Source organism: Aptenodytes forsteri, unplaced genomic scaffold (genome assembly GCF_000699145.1).
Source record: "Aptenodytes forsteri isolate BGI_AS27 unplaced genomic scaffold, ASM69914v1 Scaffold284, whole genome shotgun sequence".
Classification (NCBI taxonomy): domain Eukaryota; kingdom Metazoa; phylum Chordata; class Aves; order Sphenisciformes; family Spheniscidae; genus Aptenodytes; species Aptenodytes forsteri.
The window spans coordinates 1,143,761-1,158,480 of NW_008794445.1; the positions used below are offsets into that span (position 1 = coordinate 1,143,761).

The following is a 14,720-nucleotide window of genomic DNA, read 5'->3' on the forward strand; positions in this document are numbered from 1 at the left end:
CAGGGACATGTGAATGTGACGGTAGTTTAAGACTCTTTTTTCCTCCTCCATCATTCTGGACCGAATATAATCCAGCCATGCTGGAAGACCTAGTTCACATGCGAAGGACAGCCAATAGGGTCTGTCATGAACTAAACTGGTTCAACGGTATTGTCTCAACCCTCATAATAGACCTAATTTTTCCTATTAGAGCCTCAGTTTCCCTTACTCCTTTTGCATGTCCCTTGGTCTAACATCCATGAGGTCCCAGCTCACTTCCTTCCCTGCATGAAAATTAAATCTCCCCTCAGCTGTAGGCTCTACCCCGGTTCCCCACTCATTTTGCTGCTGTACTATTAAAACCTAGATTCTCCCTCATTCGCTCTCACCATCCTCTTAATCTAATGCCCTGTTGTTATTCTCATAACAGCATGTAGAGATGTGAACTGATCTGCCTCCCATCTTGTCATCTTCTCTCACATATCCGACCCAGTTCCCAGGGTCTGATTTTGTACAACTATGAACATTTATTCTTGAAAATTGATCACTGGCCCAGAGGCTAAATGTTTGTTATCCAGAAAAAGAAAGACGACATTACAGTTATTTTAGGTCCTGAAAAGGGCAGGAAGTCCTACTACATTAGCAGTGAAAGGAACAAGGGTGGCTCAAGGGGGTCTTGGCAGGTTCATAAAGTCACAACATTTGAAAGCAAAGTCCACAACCGATCAACAATCAACAAATAACCAAGAGATCAAAAACAAAAAACAAAGCTCTCTCACTTCATTAAACACATTCAGTGCTTATTTTAGGTACTGAAAAGGGCAGGAAGTCCTACTACATTAGCAGTGAAAGGAACAAGGGTGGCTCAAGGGGGTCTTGGCAGGTTCATAAAGTCACAACATTTGAAAGCAAAGTCCACATTTGATCACCTATCAACAATTTATCAATAGCTCAGTGATTAAAAACAAAGCTCTCTCACTTCATTAAACACATTCAGTGCCATTTGCTCTACATTCCAAATGGCTGAACTGATGTTCCAATGCAGCCTATTTTTAGTATTTCTGATTAGTTCATTATTTGGGAAAAGCTACTGACTGTGTATCTGTTGCAGAGATCTAATTCTTCATGTGGATCCCAAAGAAGAGCAGGGCTTCATATAGGTCTTAAGAATTTGTTTGGATGTGGGTTCAACCTCTGTCCCTGCTGTGGTGTAGCTCAGTGAAGTGATGGCCATGGAGCTTTCCTTTGAGTCCTTTTCTTTGTTTTTATTATGGGGAAGAAGCCATGTACACCTTTTTCCAAGAAAACTAAGATCAAGAATGACAGAAAACTAGCAGTCTCAGTGAGAATTAAACAAGATACTCAAAATAAGTGATCTCTTGGGTGTCTGAGTAAATTACCACCTCCAGATCAGATTTTATTTATTTTCAGAACAAACTGTTTCTTTGCTGGTAAATCCTGCAGTTTTGTCATGAATCCAATGAATTTTCACTGGTAAGCAACAACGCTAGAAATGGAAGTGGCCGTATATCCCCAGGGCAGATACCACATGGGCAAAAGCATTCCAGCATTGCCTCTTCAGCAAGCTTCAGCCCTCATGTGAAAGAACAGGATCTGCAGGTCACATGGAGATTAGTCTCTGTGACCTTCAGCCCTGCCTGCTAAAACTGCAAAGGAGAAATCCAGTTGTGATGGCATCTTCAGTCTCCAGATTTCTCAAGCACTCGGAGACATGTCTGGGACCAAGCTCCCCTTCAGAACCCCAAATAATACAGTACTCCTCCCACAGGAACAGAATGAGGTCTGATCATTCGTTCCTTTCAGACCACCTGTGGTTACCAAGCATGGGGAAAAACCCCTCCAACCACATAGGCATGCCCATATGGGGATACGGGAATTAGGTTTGGGCTGAGAGCTGAGAGAGGCTCTTACTGTAAGTCTCCATGGCACAATGTAATGTGACCTTGCATGGGTCTTGGAAGCAACACACCTGAGTAAGCGCTGCATCCTGACAGCTCTCAGACACACTGCTAATTTGCCTGTGCAGAGCACCATGCTTGAGTAGCCATTAGGGCTTGAAATGCCTAAGCTAGCTTGCTTAGAGTTATTCAGGTGTCTCCTTCTGTCGCTGCCTGGTGCTGGGCAGACGTGCCCTGTTCTGCATTCTGCTCTGCCTGGAGAAGGAGATGAAGTCAGTTCTAGGTGTAATACCCTCTTACTGATGTCAAAAGCAACAATGCAGAAACAAGTTTTACACATTTGCTGTCTTCTGCTTTGCTGCCTTTCATATGTCATTTGTCATCTTAGATTGTCACTTCTTTGATGTAGGGACAACAGCTTTTGTGTATGCACAGTGTCTAGCATAAAGGTGTTTCCACCCTACGTGAAGCATTTTGGTGCAGCCACAATGGCACAACGGCAATAAAAGGTGAAATACTCAGAAACCCTCTGCCGAAGAGCAGCAGCCAGAAAGGAGCATTAAGTTTTGGTTCCCCTGCTTTATCAAAGATAATCTGGCCAAACCATGGGTTCTCTGCCATGAAAACTGTACTCCAGGCCTCCAGAAGGAGGACAAATTCATGTGCTTACAGCTGTGAGGCCAGCAGAGAGCCTCAGTGTAGGAGGTGGCCATGTCTGCCTTAAGTTGCTTACATAGATAAATTTCTTGACATCACCAAGTCAGGACAAAAATTTTATACTCCAGCTTCTTTGATTCATCCTCTCCCCAGCTTTCCTTTGTCAGACTATACCGCACGGAGTCGTGACCACTGGTCACACTTTCCAAATTGCTGCAGGTCCATGGTTGGTTGGTTTGTGTGACTGATCCTGCCCTGTCTATGTGTGTCTAAACCCTTCTTTCTCCCATGGGCTGGAGCAGTGGGGAGAGGGAGAAAAGGTCTTTATAGGTGGCAGATGCTGGCATCAGACAAGAGAAAATCCGTCCCATTCCACAAGTCAGAGAAGGTGGACGAGGAGGTCTGTCTCTCCATCCATCAGCTTCAGCTGATATTCCTGCTTCTTTCAGCAATTCAAGTCTCTCCTACCTCTGAGTCCCAGGGTTTCTCCTGAATCACCCTCCTCTTTCAGACCATATTTCTCAATTATCTCCTTCCAGCACTTACACTGCATTCCTATTACCACCTCCCCATGCCATGCTGTGGCCAAGTCCTAGGTCCCCTCTTGCCTACTGTTTCCTTCTGGCGAGCTGTGCTTTCCAGCTGCCACAGACCCTTCCAGCCCCAACTGTCCCTCTGTTTCCAGCATGCAGAGATGCTTTCCTCCACAGCTGAGTCAGTCTACTCCCAGAAACAACCCATCCCTTCAGTTTCTGCAGAAGAGTATAAATCCTCCCTGGCCCTGGTGCCTTTACCTCCTCACAGTGCTGTCTCTTGCAGTCTTGCTTTGCTCTGAATGTTTTCCCCCTCACTGTTCCTGTAAATGTGGGCCAAGCTGTAATGATGCAGCACACAGAAAAAACACCTTTCTCCTGTGATCTTAGACAGCCTCTGGAATTAATTCCTGGAAAGGTATTCTTGGCCTTTCTGAGTTATGCTTTCCTGCGAACACACGGACAAAGTGATGACTGAAGAGGGGAAGAGTGGAGCAATGATTGGGGAAGAGTGGTGCAGTGGTTAGGTGGTCACCTAAAATTTAGGAAAATTGTCAATCCCATGCTTTTCCTGTGTGCTGTGCTGCTGTTTGTGTTGCAGTCCACTCAGCAGGGTAGACATATTCGTTTCTCTGTTGCTCCCTTTCCCAACAGTAAAACAGCTGCACTGCTCTGCTCTGGTCTTGGCAGTTGTTTCCTTCGAGACTATTGAGTACAGCTGCAATGGAGGTGTCTCAGCTAGAGGACACTGTGCGACGTTCAGCTTCCAATTGATCTCCAACACCAAGCCTGTTCACAGCTGCTCTGTTACCCCAGACCCTTGCACTTCATGATAGACCCTGTCATCCTCCCTGGTTTCCTCCCAAACCACCTTTCCTGTGAATTTTCTCTTCCTTGAAAGGAATACGTGGCTCCTACTTTTGGAGGCACAGGGGAAGCAGGAGAGATTTAAACAACTCCATGACTGGAAGACTTAGGGGTCTAGTCCACTGTGCAATCCCTCCTAGCCTGGAAGATATGAAGGAACCTAGCCCTGGTTATTTCTTGAGGGAGCAGCTACATGTCTCCACTTCTGTTGTTTTACAGGTCAACTTACAATTTCTCTTTGTGCTGCATACACTGAGATGATAGGGCTCCAGGTAGGCAAATTATGTGAGGAATATCTGGGACGGAGGCTTCTACACCAAACTGTAGCATGCCCCCCATCCCAAAAGCACACACTGCGGGGGTGTGCTGAAGGAAGTTGGAGGAGATAGGAGCCTGGAGATAGCTATTCCTGGACCTTTCCTCTCCCCCAGGTGCATTTCCACAGTGCGTTGGGGATCTCTGTCTCTCAGTCAGTTGTTTCCTCTGGACACCAGCCCCTCTTGCTGTCCCCAAAATACTCTAAACCAGCTCTTCACCCTGCCTACAATCTTCCCACTGTCTCTGGCCAAGTATGAACTCCCGAACACAGGGAAACCATCCATCCTGCGCTCATGCCATTCAGTAAAACTTCATAGTTGCTTCAACCTATTCCCTGTGCTTTATTTCACCTCTCAAGCATCATTCCTTAGTCTCTGAATATTTGATTTCTGTCTCCCCCCCCGCACCTTCACGTGGGATGACATTCTTTTCTGTTTGAGTCCTTTCAGGTGCTACTGGTCTTGAAGCTTCCCAATTACAACCACTTTTCTTGTGATGGTGACACCTTAAGAGACAACAGCAGCTGCCTATAAAGGGCCTCTGCCATCTGTTTCCCCTGCCACTTCTTTGAGACAGCTCTAGCTATATACAGAAAAATATTTATCACAGTTCATTCACTCCCTCACTCAAAAATGAGCAAGAGAAAAATGTCTTCTTTCATGATTCTGCCACTGCCCTTCAAATACCCGTGACCCTCAACCTAAGGAAAAGGGCAATGTTTGAATCTAAAAGGAAGCAGCAGAAATTCTTGATGATTGATCCCCTGAGACCCTGTACTCTGAAGGCAATTCTGGGGGGCATCTGCATTTGGAAATGACTCCTTGTGGCTGTCTGAAAGGCAAAAGTCAGAGCCAGGCCACTTCACCTCAATCACCAAGCTTTCATACCGACCATATCTGAAAGGAGATGCACATGTGTACGTGTGCACACACACGCACATGAACACACTTAGTTTTCAATCCTTTTCCACCACCTCTCCATAGAGGCTGAATGGGATGGGATCAAGGGGAGTAGTTCCTACCCAGGAGGACTATGGGCTAGGAATGTAAAGGGAAGAGAAGAAATGTCATCGGGGTGAGGGCTGGGGGAGAAAATGGCAGACATGAGAGACGATGTGGAAAAAAAGGGAAGAAAAGAAGAAACAGTGAATTCTGAAGGGGGCTGATGGAGACAATGAAGAAAAATTGAAACCAAAAATGAAAAAAAAAAAATTGAAACTAAGAAAGAAAAGTATTAGGCCACACCTTCAGGAGGAAATAAAGCTCCAGGAACAGGTTCTCAGAAATTTCCTAGTTACAATGGACAGGCCACAGTAAGGTTGCAGGAGTCAGCAAATAGGGTTGGATCAAAAGTGGTTTGATTGACAGTGCTTCATCTATGATACTGAATGAACATGACCATAAACGTGGGACATATTCAGTGTTCAAGTGTGATCCCTCACACTGCAGCTACACTGGTGGTATAAACAAGACCTGAAGAAAGAGAGAAGTTCTCTGAGTGATAGCAAATTTAAGAATGAAATGTAGTTATGAAGCAGTGGGAGGAGAAAAATAAAACAGACACTAAAAAAAATCATGTTCAGGAGGAGAATGAAAACTGAGAAATAGGAAAAGAAAAATCAGAAAGGGATAGAAAATCCAGGGGACGGAGGTGGATAGTGTTATTCTTTATTTGACAGAATGTATACTTTATACAACAAGCTAAATCAGAAATTTATAGTTGTTTGCTTCTAGCAAAAACACACATCAGAAAAATTCCTACCCATGGATAGGATGGCATTGCATTCTCAAGTTTTTGTATACCATCCTCATTTTCTGTTTTTCACAGCTAGCAGGTAGGAGTATATGCTCTGGGGGAATAGGAGGTGCAGGATAAAGTCCATATGCTTCTCTGGGGAGTTATAGATTTGATAGGAAGCTAGTATAAAAACTTCAGCAGCCTGTGCCACAGAAACACAAGTGGATTTCACCTATCCTGCAGGGCTTGTTATGGAAACTCTGATTGTGTAGTCTGGAATTTTATGAGAGAGCTTTTCTGTAACACAAAGAAGATAAATGGGGCTGGGAGACAGAAAGCTGTTAGTAAATAAAAGAGATTCAGTGAAAGATAGAAATGCAGAAAGAAGAAAAAGAGAAAGGTGAATGCCAGCAGGTTCATGGTCACCTTTGCCATTTTACACGCTCACTGATCCAAGGTGAGGAGTCTGTAAGAGGATTTTTGCCCCACAGGGAGGGCAGCCAGGTTGAATTTTTCTAATGAGGGTGAAAGACGATGAAAATAGAAATAGTTAAAAAAGGAACTGCTGGACTGGGTGAACAGCTGGCATAAATAAGTGCAGAATCTCATTAACTTTGGGGCTGTTGCACCCACTCACACTGGAAGTGAATTTAACCCCTGGTTTGCTGGGTACAGCACTGGCAAAGCGGGGACACGCAGTGACCTTGGGGACATGGCTGTTTAAAGCACGCACAGCCCTTCCTCAGCCTCATTCTCCCCTTGCCTACACGCTTGCAGCGTAAGCAGCGTGGCTTCATCCGAGTCAGTGAGGTTGCATCAGTGCAAACACGGGGAGAACTGGGCCTTCATCTCTTGTGCATAGAAACACTACAGTATTGTACGTCATCAGATGCCAGTTCAGTAATCTTTTCCACAGATACAAGAGAAAAGAGACAACCTCGTTTCTAATTTAGTCATGATAGCATCAAAGAGACCCAAAGCCTATTGCTTTCTGGGAAGCAGGGACTTCAACAATAATAATTCTTCACACATCTATAGCACCTTCACTGCTAACTACTTACTTTATACCCTGGGGTGTGAAGAAAGAGGACTCCACTTAATTCCATATGCTCTTAATTGCTCTCTATCCCAGATCCTTCCTAAAAAAAATTGATAGAAATACCTAAACTCGCTGTTAATTTGTCAAATTAGGGCAGTCATTGACACCAGCAGAAACGCAGGCCTAGTTTGTATCTTATATTGCAACTGCATAGCATAGCATCTAGAAACAAAAGAAATGCTAGACTAAGTAAATCTGAGCTCTGTTTAATCCCTGACAAATGTTTCAGGGAAGAGGCAAGAACCACATGGCAGTCAGATAGGGGATAGACTGCCCTTGTGAAATGTTATCCTAGTTTTTATGGCGACTGGCTTAATTGCTGAATTACGAAACACCCAAAATGCTGTTCACATCCATTAGGAGGACGCTTAATTTTCGTGAACTCTGTCGTAAATGCCCACTTGCTTGCTAAATGTTGTTAAAATCTTGGCCACGGGAGCTCCGGTGGCAATGAGCTCCACAGCCCTCATACGCATCAAATGAGAAAGCTTTAACTGGGTCTCCGGTGACTCACGTCAGGTCCTCTTGTCTGTGTGTTACAAAATGGGGAAATCAAGAGCTACTGATCCATCTTCTCTAGCCCATTCATTATTCAATACAATCCAATCACTTTCCCTCTCATTCACCTCCTTTTCCAGGCAAACACGTAGAGTCTTGCAGACTGCCTTCATACACATGGTCTTTCCTACTCCTCCTTGTCCCTGTCCCCCTTTTATGAACCCTCTTCTGACTTCGCAATCCCCCCCCGCCTTGGATGGCCCTTGCTTCTGCACTCTCTGCTATCCCCCCTGCTCTACTCTTTACACTGGGGGACTTGCTAGTGGTGGGTTTTCTGTCTACAGCCGTGTGCTGCACTGGGCCACTGACAACAATATCCCTGTTTCTGGCATCCAGCGAGCCGCCGTGGTTTATGTAGAGCCCTGCACGGTACGCAATCCCCCTTTTCCCACCAGCCAGTGGTGCCCTCTGACCTGACTCACTGAGGTTCATTCAGCCGATCGTCGAGATCCACTGGGCCTGGAGACCCCAGCCCCATTCACCTCACCCCCTTAGGCATTCCTGAGAATCTTAGAGAAAATCATCCCCCTGTAAACAGCTTGAAAATGACGACTGTTTGCTGAGACACTTCTTCCTGACAACCGGAGATCCTTCACTGTAGCGCACAACAACTGCCCCAGGGTTATGGCTACAGAGACCCTTATTTTCCATTTGGATCCTGGCCTGATCCATGTCTGAGGGTTGCCAGGGAGGGTATTTAGGGCTGCCGTGAGCTCCTTCCAGCCCAGTTGCTGGCTGCATGCAGATGAGCCAGCTCATCAGCTGAGCTGCCAGTGAGCCCTCCGGCCACGGGAGGTTGGAGGCAGCAAAGTGGAGGGATGTTGGCTTGACCACAGGGAACAAACAATGAGGAGAGCAGAAAGAGGGGCTTGGGTCTCACCCCCCTCAGAGGTAGCCGGGCTGCCCTGGGGGCAAGAGAAGACAGCGACAGCAACTGGTGTCACACACTGCTTTGAGGAGGGGGGACACTGGCTGGCAAAAGGACGAGGGGGAGAGTCAGAGAAGGGTTGGAAAAGACTTGCTTTAGAACGTAGAAGCAGCACAGGTCCAAAAGGATGGGGCCCTTCGGCTGGGGGGAATGACTGTACATGAGATGGGGGAAATGATGGCAGAGAGAAGGGGAAAGAGGACAGAGAGATAAGACGGCGGGAGCAAAGGGGACAGAGGAGAGCAAGGACAAGATAATATAACAGAGAAAAGAGCAAGGGGGATGGGCCTCAGAGAACTTGGAGAGAAACAGAGAGAAATAACGAAGGAGAAACTGCTTTTGAGAGAAAGCACAGAAGAGACATGAAGATGAAAGAGAAAAATACAGAGGAGAAACAGGGGAGGGAAACAAGAACAAATTAAAATGGAGATGGATAGAATGAGTCAAAGATGGAGGGCAAGGAAAAAGCTGGGGTCATACAGGCAAGAGAAAAATAACTTTTAGGTGTACTGTATTTACAAGACGTTCTGCGTATGGCTGACCTGTTCTGCGCTCTGTGTTTCCCCTGACGGGTAGCTGTCGCCCTGGGATCGGGGTTGTGGGGGGGAAGAGACAGAGTGAGAGCCCCACTGCTAATCCATTCCTCCAGCAGCAGCCCCCTTCCCTCCCCGAGAGCCCCCTGCAAGGGGGAAGGTTTCATGCCCGCGAAAGGCAGAAGCACATCCCCTGACAACGAGTGCAATATGGAAGGGAGAAGCAGTGCAGAATGGAGCAGCAAGGGCTCCCCCTGGGATAAACCGGGTATGCTTGATTGGGAATCTGCTCTTAAAACAGGGGCAGGGGGCAGAGCCATCTGAGAGCCTGAAATGTTCCCTGCTCCCCCCGGCAACCTCCTCGCTACTGCTTTTAAATTAAATAAATATGGAGATTCTGCTGTCAAACCCCAGTGGTCCTCCTCCCCAAAAACTCTTGCTTAGATCGTACCAAACCACAGCGAAGTGAGACACGGGCTCAGAGGGTTGCATGGGGAAAGGGATGGGTTAAAAGGGAAACATTGGATAGGAATAGCTCCTGGTCTCCCTGGCAAAGAGACATTTGTTCTATCTCTGTGTAATTTCTTTATACATTACTGCTGCCACACTGCATCTGCATGTCCCTCCCACTGTATTTCGCTCTCACTCTCTTCAGCAAGGCAATTTCTGGTGCATTTCAGGACAATATTAACCCATTCCTCTTTCTCTGTCAGTAGGAAGATTCATTATTTAGAAGTAATTTAAAAGTCAGTTCTAGCAACTCACTGGTGAGGAACAGCATTTCCTTGTCAAACCTTACAAAGGAATTGAGCTTGCAGGTCTCAGCCCCTCAAATCCCTACCTTCTCGGTGACTTACAGCCAGGTGTGAATTTAAGCTGAGAGGAGAACCAAACCCACCCAAGTCTGGGATCCTGAGTAATTCTCCCTCGCCATCTGCCACCCCACTTTTTAAAATCCTTTGTCTTCCTTTTTATCCAAAGCCTGTCCAGCTCTGCATCCTCCTTCTCCCCAGCAGATGCAATGCCAGCAGCAATCAGCTATGTGCCGGGCCATTGCCTCCTGCTGCATCTCAGGGCTGTGCTAGGCTGCTCCTGGACCTGAACCACGAAGACATGGAGACCCTGACTTAATCTACTGCTATTTTCACTGTGTGTTCAGAAAAGCCCCTGGATTAGGACAGCAAGAGTCAAGGGAAAGGACCCCGGCAGATTTGTGGATCCTTGGAAGTAGGACGGCAGGCAATTCTGCAGTGCAAGACTAGGGATGCTGACAGAAACGAAGGGTAAAAGAAAGGAAATCGGGAAAGGTAAGAAGGAAGATAAGGAAAAAACCATTCATAAGATGGGTGTGAAAGGAAAGAGGTGGCCCAGGAGCAAACAGCAGTGGGAGAAGGCAGCGCGAGGAAGCGACGCAACGCCAGAATTGGCTGGCAGAAGCTTGTCCACTGCCTGTGCCCTGCCTCACTTTGCTGTCAGCTCTTCATTTTTGCAAACACTGAAATTGCACTTAACTCTCATGCGCTGTTCAGATATAACAAACTGGAAAGGGAACAGATCAGCTCATTAATTTTCCTTGGGAAGGGTCTCTAGGCAGGAATTATATTCTGCACCAACATCCATTCAATTACTTGCCTTCACACCAGTGAGATCTACAGGGATGTCTAACCCCATGCACATCACTCATGCCTGCCTGCCCTGGACTCTTCTCTCCCTCCTTCTCGGTATAAAAGCCTCGCAGACCTATACCTTTCCTAATAATAATGACAACATGACAAAACCAATAACCTACAGATATAAAATACATTTCATTTGCTTGCTTCATAAGACCCTGATAAGGCATCGTCGCTCACTTTTTGAGATCCTGTAGGAGATTTACAGGAGCTAATGAAAGACTTAGACAAGGCATCATTCATAATAAAAAGTGGTTTTAAAGCATTTGGTGCCAAGAAGGAATTAGGCTGGAAGATCTGCAACCATTTCAAAGTTGTAAGAGGTGCAGTATCCATGTGTGGCATGAGCTTGCAGATCTCAATTGCTTGGTGTACATGTGTGTTTATGCCTACACAGTTAAAGGCCATTTTTCTTGAAGGGCAAAGATTTTTGAATGGCCTGGGGACATATTTGGGCAACATCAAAGACTGAGAAAAAATTATCTCAAGGAAGATTAGGAAAAAAACCAGAAATGCGATCTGCAGTAATGTGAACCGACACCACCTTTCTGCTCTAGCCCCACCATGGAGCAGGGGCTCACTGTAGGACACAAGAAAGTGGGGAAAGAAATCCTGATAGAGGAGGAACATCCCAAATGACACTCCTCTTTGGAGCAATACAAAGATCTGAAAATGCTAACTGAAAGTCCACTGTGGGGAACAGAATGACTGAAGAGAGGGGAACCTGAAAATTGAAAGCCCAGGGACCAAATTCTCCAAGAGGAACTTGCAATTCTGACCGTAGTGTATCTGTGTGTACAGCCCGAGACTGAGTCCCCACATCCATTTTTGCTACTGGATATCTTGGCCAAGAAGAGAAAAGACAGTTTAGCACAATATTTTGAACAGGAGGAGTCCACCATCTCTGACAGCCTACAGTGTTGACTAATGCCAGTGTTCCTCCAGATCCCCAGAAATGAAGGCAACCTCATCAGAGGCTTCCTACCAGTAGCAGAAGGCAGTTTGGGCTCCTTCTTTGATTACTTTCTTGTCACGAAGCCTCCTGCCCTGCTCTTCACTACCTCCCCTCACCCTATAGACCTGCCCTGACACCCACCCCAGGCAGCAGAAGCATGTCTGTCCCACACCCTTTGACAGGTGCCTTTGCCACACCGTGGGCAGGGTGTGAGCAGAGTCCACGGGTTTTGCCCTTTTTACGGCCTCCTGGGACCAAGCCCTTCCCTCCACAAGTCTGCCCACCCTCTGCATCATGGGGGAAAAGAGCCTTTGCTGCACCCTTCTCCCTCCTGCTCACCAGCAGGCAGCTTTCACCAGGGAGAGTGAGTCAACCAGGGACACCTTTCTGATTCCTTCTGCCGAGAAAGAAGATAACCCCCCCTAAGGTGATCAGATGTGACAGTAAGAGGCCTGCTGTCCAGGGGCTGGTGAAGATACTTGGCTGTGCTCTTCTGGGAGCAAAAGAGTGCCAGCCACCAGCCCGTGCAGGTTGTGGGGATGCGGGAAGCCAAGCGGGGGCATCCCGGCAGCGGTGGTATCAGATGTGTGCCGTGCCGCCCCATGAGGCAAACCCACGCCGAGGCCCTGCTCGGCATGTGGCTGCAGGGCTGGTTTTGCCTCCTGCTGAGATGCTCTTGCTACCGAGCCTTTATCCAAGTTTTGGCGCAACCTGTGCCCTCAGGCTAGGGACTCAGAGCTGGGCTCAGCTCCTGCGTGGTGCATTGCACCCTCCTACCCCGCTCACCACTTCTGCCCAGCGTCCAGGGGCTGGGGGAACAGGCCAGCCCAACCCTCACACGGCTGGGGCAAGCAAGAGCACCCTGCCAGGGTCATGCAGCTTGTGCTCAGGCTGCATTTCACACCCCTCGTGCAGGGCTGCCGTTTGAGCCCTCTGGAGAGCATCAACAGGGAGGACACGGGAACTGGCTGGCAGCGCAGCACTGGGGGGGCTGGGGGGACTTCGGAGCTTTTAATGGGAAGCATCCTGGCGCTTTCCTTTGTCATGCAAGCCACTTCTCCACAGTGCCTGTGGGGTCCTGTCAGATGTAAAGGAGAAGGAGCCCTGAGCTCCTCCAATCTGACAAACCTCACCCGCCCCTTCCTCCTCCCCCTCAGACCGCGTCCCTCTGGGTACAGCTCTGTGGGCAGATAGACATGATCTGAATGCGCTGCCTCTCCCGGCCGGGGTCCTCATACCTCCTGTCTCCACCCCAGCCTCCCTCCGCCCTCCAGCTTGGGGACACGGCTCAGGAAGGGAGCTCTCCCTTCCCCGCAGCCTCCCTTCCCCGCATGGCTTTGGGCTTCCTTTTTTTTTGGTTTTCCCCCTCTCTCATTAATTTTTAATTAAGGAGATGTCTCCTTCCCCGGTTGTAAGGAATAGCTGTGTGAAAGGCTTTTCATTTTTTATTAACATATACCTCTATATATTTATATATTTATCTATTTGGAGGAAATGCGTGCATGAGTGTGAGCGAGTGTGTTTAAAACATCCCCCATTAATTTACTGCTATTGATTTTCTGGCATGGAGACAGCATATAGTATTCAGCATAGAGCTCCTCTGCAGGATATGTTAAAAGGCAGCAGTTTGGGTTGACAAAGGGCACTAAATGCAGTATGCGTCAAATAGACCATCGCTCAATGAAGTCACTTAGCTATTCAAAACATGTCCAGCCATCACTCAACCGTTTGCACCAAGAACGGGGGGGAAATTCGCGCTTCTTCCCGGACACAACCATTTCCAAACAGCAGCTTTAGCTTGCTTTGGTGAGACACATCAGGACATACATAGTTTATTCCCCCCCTCCCCCCTGCCTTCCATCTCCCAGTGCCGGTCTTTGAAAATCAGTTCTGCGGTACCCGCTCCCCGTTCTCTCCCATCGGGGAGCTCCAGGCACACCCAGCGCTGGTGGACACCGGCAGACACAGACATTATTCCTGGATGTCCATAAACCCCCAGCAGCCCACCCTCCAGCTGGGAGCTGATTCATAAACAGGGCTTTTACAATGGGCTGCAATGTGCACTCTTGTCCTCTCGCTCTCTCCTTCTCGCTACGTGTGTAACATAAACCACGCATTTACATCGGTTGCCCCTATCCCTCCAGCACAGGCTGAAGACCACCTCCCCAGCCCACACGTACGCCAATAGCAGTACTGAGCAACACATATTCAAAAGTGAATCACTGGCCCCTCTTTTCTTTCCCCCTCCCTTAGGAACGTCTGATTCCAGAAGTTCGCTGCGGTGATGTCTCTTCTGCCATCAGACATGTCACTGAGTTGCTGTTCAGTTTCACCACATCAGACTTAGGCTGATTTTTCCATTCAGAGACTTGTTTATTTTTAGCCTTTACCATAAACCTTAAAAAAAAAAAGCCCCAAACAAAAACCCACCCCCAACAGCAAACAAACAGGGGAAAAATCCCAGCCCCAAACCAAACCAATCGGCCACCAACTGGACCCCTCTGCACCCAGCCCAGTGAGATGTGGTTGCTTACAGACATTACGAAATGCTCTGAACTCTGCTCGAGATGACTGGAATTGTTAGATTTACTGTACGAGGCATTTTGGACATAACAGGGTTGCCTCCCTTTCTCTCTTTTTCCCTCCTAAAGTGAACTAATAATTGCATCCGAAGTGCTTTGCAGTCACCCCCTCCCCACATCGTCCCTCACTCCCAGTCTTGTCTTTGCAAATAAGCCATTTGCAAAGAGAGCAATTATTTCACTCTGTGGTTACAGCCGGAGCACAGCAGTAATACAGCATTTTGGCATTGCTTTCCCAGGCAATACAAACAAGCTGAAGACGGGCAGACCACACAGTTGCTTTTTGGAAAGGTCTTTCGGTGTTTTTGTAACACGCACATTATTCCAGTTGGAGGGGGGAAGTGAATTTTTGGGGAAGGTGGGGGGGAGGAGGGTGGGGAAGAGG

At 47.6% G+C, this 14,720-nt stretch overlaps 1 protein-coding gene across 1 annotated transcript in view; it reads right to left on the reverse strand.

Annotated features, from left to right (window-relative positions):
• Positions 1-14,720, reverse strand: part of CACNG2 (calcium voltage-gated channel auxiliary subunit gamma 2) — a 59,005-nt gene that overhangs the window by 43,587 nt on the left and 698 nt on the right. The gene's annotated exons all lie outside the window — the stretch shown is intronic.